At 44.4% G+C, this 5,200-nt stretch overlaps 1 long non-coding RNA gene across 2 annotated transcripts; it reads right to left on the reverse strand.

Moving 5' to 3' along the window:
* Positions 1-3,092: 3,092 nt before the first annotated feature.
* On the reverse strand, positions 3,093-4,913 carry LOC144148746 (uncharacterized). 2 transcript variants are annotated; one of them, XR_013318051.1, is made up of 5 exons: positions 4,748-4,913; positions 3,667-3,793; positions 3,509-3,588; positions 3,367-3,453; positions 3,093-3,309 (listed from the first exon to the last, which is right to left on the reverse strand). It is a non-coding gene; the product is annotated as an uncharacterized LOC144148746 (long non-coding RNA). The 2 variants fall into 2 exon arrangements; XR_013318050.1 differs by having other exon boundaries at positions 3,367-3,588.
* Between the last annotated feature and the right edge of the window lie 287 nt (positions 4,914-5,200).

The raw sequence follows: 5,200 nt of genomic DNA on the forward strand, positions 1-5,200 counted from the left end.
TTCCTGTACTTCATCGACCTACGCAATTCGTTTCTTGTAGCAGCCACGCAGTGCTTGGGTGCCAGACATTTGACCTCATGGCTCGCCACGACAGCATCTCTCCGCTTTGAGACGCGAGCACCGAAGTTCTACAGAGAAGTCGCTCTATAGCTCTAGCCCTGCTTGAGCAGCATTTTTCTTGGGAGTATTTACTCAAAACAAAGCCCAGGAAACTGTACTGGGACTTCGTGGAGAAGGTCTAGCCGCCCCCTCTCTACCGACAACCCCCAACATCTGACGACGTCTTTAAGAGAATAAGAAAACTCCCTGTGCCCACCGGCACAAAGGACTTCTTCTTCCGCCTTCACATGGGAGTGCTGCCCGCGAAGGCACGTTTGGAAGAGAGGGGATTCTTCCTCCACGGCGACGCTGGGTGCCTCATTTGCGGGAGGCGGGAAACGGCGGAACACTTCCTCATTGAGTGCAACACCGCAGCAGTCTTCTGGGACTAGCTGCAGACTGCTTTCGCTAAGCGATGGGACCTGTCGTGGTCAGATCTCCGCCGCCTCAGCACACCCACAGGAAACAAGGTACTTCGAGACTGCGTGCTCGTCATTGGGATCCACTTTCTGTGCAGGGCTAGAGTGGACGCAGTGGAGTGCGCTAGGAACCCGAAGCACCCGAAGCCTGCCTGGCGGCACTTTGTGGTAAAGGTTGAATGGACCGTGAGCGCGCTGGGGGATCCAGACGCCGACTCCGAGCTGCGCGACTCACTGCAAAGGGGGTGCCAAGCCCTGCAGCTCTTCAAAGAAAAAGAAATGCATCGCTGGCAGCGACTCTGACTCGCGGGTGGTCCTAACTGCGTTTTCCACAACGCCGTTTTTCATTGATCATGCGTCCTTTACATCAACCCAAAGTGCACATGTACACGTTAACACAGTACTTTCCCAACTTTTTCTGTTCAGCACTTTTGATTTTAGTGTTTTGCGCCATCATAGTTTCATGTTAGAACCTTTCCTTGTACGTACTGTCTTATATGCGTTGTGTATTTTGTGACTAAGTCAAGTCTCGCTGGAGACGTGACTGAACGTTCCGTCGCGACAGTATTTACGTCTGTCGTCGTCAACGCCTCGTGCTCGTCAGTGTATCATGTACAGCCGGTAAAACGCTTGTCTATAACAGCGATTTCAACTTCAACCAGCTACATCCGAAAACTGCCGAAACATACTCGTTCCAAACATGTCGGAGGCAAAAGCGAAGGGCTAAGACTTCAGAATTCCGCAGTAGTTTTATTCAAATCCCGCTCCGGCGCGGCAAGATAGGGCTGAGAGTACGAACGCTGTGTTATAGACAAGCCTTTTACCGGCTGTATATATGTACATCTGTGTAAATAAACGTTGTGTTATAAAAAAAATCGTGTGGTGGTGCAGTGGTCTCGAGCGTCGTGCCTATTTGATCAACGTCGCAGGTTCGATTCCTCGTCGAAGAATTTTTTTTTTCTTTTCTGAAGGTTCTATAAATTACGTTAAGACGTGTTTTTTGAAACGCAGTGTTTGTTTTGTTGCGGCCTTTCCGTACTACGGAATGTCCGTCCTTAAAATTCTTTTCGTTGTCTAAATTACGGAAATGTGTCCGGCAACATTTTACCAGCAGCTTTCTCCGCAAAATTGGCAATTTTTTTACAGTGCACAATGAAATATAACAGAGTAACAATAACAAGGATGACACTAGACACAGGAGTCGCAGTTTTCCAGTCATGCCCACCAGGTTTAAAGCTGCCTGCAAAAACTGCTAACTGCATCTCTGAGTCTCTGCTTGCCGACAACAGACTACAAAAAACTGCCAAAAAAAAAATTGCCTCCATCTCCCCGCGAGGGAACCCTGGAGTGATGCGGCGCATGTGGGGGTTCAGGTGGTTCAGGCGTTTCCATTGGGTTGATTCTCTACATCGCGTGAAACGTGTTGTGAACGCGTAGGATGCCTTTCCATCACATGCGGGTGTTCTCATACGCGGGACGATGGGGGTAATTTTACATTTTCATGTCGCTTCCATCACCTCTTCATCGGAAGAATCAAGTCAAGCACGAAGAAGTAGTCAAGCAAGGTCACGTCAAGTGCCCTAGTAGCACAGAATGTTGCCCGAACATTTCCACAACGTTTCCCCTTAACGTTGCCAAAACGTGGCTAATGTCCGCTTTTTTTAACGTTAGTGCAATGTTTCCCAGAAACATTGCGTCAACATGATTTTAGCATTGCTCCAACATGGGGGCAACGTTTTAAGGGTGTTGTTTTAATGTTTGGATAACGTTGTTTCTGACGTTCGTCAACGTTGCTACACTCTTGGAGCAACCTTCCAGCCACGTGCGGGACACATTTGAACAACGTTATGAGACGTTTTCTGATGACATTGCAGCAACTTTTCAGCTACATTTTCGCAACGTGCATACCACATTTAGGCATATCCCTGTACCATTCGGACGTTGTGATAACATTGCTACAATCTTGCAGCAACTTTAGATCCACACTTTTAACATGAAGTTAGCATACAAAGAACGTTGCTGCAACGTTCAAGCAATGTTTTTATGAAGTTGCAATAACATTCCTACAATTTTGCGGTAACTTGCCAGCTATATTTTTCCAACGTGCGGGTAACATTTAGAAAACGTCGCTATCATGTTCAAGCGATGCTTCCTACAACGTTACCGCGACTTTACAGATACGTTTTTTCCCCACGAGGGCCGCATCCGCGCACTGTTGATATGACGTTCAAGCAATGTTTCTCTTACGAAGCGATGATACTGCAGCAATGTACAGGTAACTTACAGTTACATGTATCTAATATACATGCAACAATAACTAGATGAAAATATTATAAGTTAACTTTTTCCTAGACAGACGATTGTTGACTGCATGATAAGCGAGCACTTCAAACGTCGTCCTCATAAACTCCTGAAAGGTATAAACTGGCATTTTAGACTGCATGTTTATACATTTGATCCCTACACTGACCAACACACACAATTAAGGCAGTCCGGCAAAATAACAAACTAAGAAATGGCGGAATTTTAAAGCAAGGAACATGCCAGCTAGCGTAAATAACAACACTGACACTCTTTAAGATGAAAGAACATGTGCGTTTTATTTTACCATTAACAATCGATCCGAATACGTATTGTGTTAAAGCAATTGAATTTCGCAAGTACGCTGTTTCAGCCGTTGTCTTCGTTTTTCTCCTCCTGGGCTTGCTTGTTCTTCTGCCTTGACAAGTCAGTTTGATGACATACTTGACGGCCATGAACCCAGTAACATGGGGTTGTTACTGCCACGCTTCTGCGAAATGAAAAAAAGCTGTAGTTTAGGAGAATTACAGCATAGACAATGTCTCACCTCTCAGAACACCAGGACTTTTGGCATACAATATGGCCTCATCAATTTTCTTGTACTGGCACTTCAAATGAGGTTTGACTGCCATTCCTGGAAAACAAACAAAATGGCATTGCTCTAACACACAGGGTGCTCAGAAGCTCACCTGCAGTTTGGATGACGCTTGCTGCCAGATGAGCTTATTCGTGTGTCAATGTTGTGGTGCTGGTAAATCATAAGGTATTTCTGAAACAAAACAGAGTGTATAGAAGTGGTTCAGAAAACTGAAGTGAAGCAAATTTTAGCTAATAGAGAAAACCTTACCTTTAGGAAGGAATATTATAGCAAAACAGGCCTCTTCACTTTTCACTTTGTCTTGCTTGTTTAACTTTTTCTAATGCCCGTGCCAACTTTATGACGCACATCGCTTGAGTTGGTTTCTCAAGCATCCCTGGAAAACAGAAAAGGACAAAATACTGAATTATATAAAATACCTTACAGCTTTCTTTCCAGGCCATTGAGTAATTAAGTGAAAAGACTTCGATCAGACAGCTTGCCAGAGAATTTTCAATTAACAAGAGAAGCCGACCAACTGATGACGACGTGGTACGTCGGCAATCATTGAAAGAGGACGATAATTACCTCAATGGCCATAAACATAAAAACGCAACGAACAAAAATTAGTAAACAGGCAAATGTAAAGAAGGGAAACATTACATGTACAACTAGATGAAATTACAACCGTGTATTTTTTTGGTTGCCTAATTTTACCTTTTGCTCTCGAAAAATGTGCTAAAAACTGGCTTGAGCTGTTTTATTTTCTTATTTTTATTTATTTTTGATCATTTTATTTATTTATTTTTATTTGTCATTTATTTTCTTTATAGTTATAAGCATCCGACGTAGACCAGCCTTTCACATGGAAAATATGTGAATACTACAAAGACGTCAGGCGTTGTTTTACATCGTAAGATGGTTCGCATAAGCAGCTGATAACATATGGCTTAACGCTAAATTGTGTTCCGTTACAGCATGCCGCCGAAACTCGCGTGAAATTAAACATAACAAAGTTATATTTATTAGTTGTATTTTTCGCGTTCGTGAGCAGCTGCGGCGAGAAGTAAATTAAAAGCCAATCGTACATATCAAGGTTCTTGCAGAACATATATACACTCGATTTCAGCATCATAACAAAAAATCTACTACTGAGCGCCCACCTGATTTCTCATTATACTCTTTCCATAAAATTTAAGTGAATACGTGTTCCCCTTTTACAACCGTACGCATTCACAAAAGCAAGGATATGCTTAGAAGTTAGAAACGGGAGGGCAATCCTGTTCCCGCTCTTTTACGAAGTAAACTGCATTCGAAAGAACGAGGCGAGCTCAGAAAATCGAGCGCTTACCTTCACTGGTCGGTTGCTATGAACTTTCCGGCCCGCAAATATTCGCCGTAACATGCGGCCACACAACAATATTTCGTATGACATGGTTCCTTCTCCATTCCGTTTGATTGTCACTATGGCTGCTCCTTTCTGAAAAAAGCGCGCGCATTTCGTCTACTCTTCCCAACCCACCACCGGCTGCCAGAAGCATGAGGGGAGGACCCCTCTGCGAGGGGCGCGCACGTGTGCGCGTGTGAGAGGAGGGTAGGACGCTGGCCAAGGACAAAAGCGTTTTCTTTCTGTCTTTTTTTTTTTTTTTTTTTTTCGGCCATCCCCAACTCGCGCTCGGCTGCTGAAACTTCCTTCGCGACACACAGAAGGGACGGGACGGGACGGAGCGTCGACGAAAACAAAAAATAAGGCATGCAGGAAGAAAGGAATGCGCGAGACAGCGTGCCTGATTCCCAGCTGAAG

The sequence above is a fragment of the Haemaphysalis longicornis genome, unplaced genomic scaffold (genome assembly GCF_048455015.1).
Source record: "Haemaphysalis longicornis isolate Haplotype H1 unplaced genomic scaffold, Haemaphysalis longicornis Haplotype H1 scaffold_1, whole genome shotgun sequence".
Lineage (NCBI taxonomy): Eukaryota > Metazoa > Arthropoda > Arachnida > Ixodida > Ixodidae > Haemaphysalis > Haemaphysalis longicornis.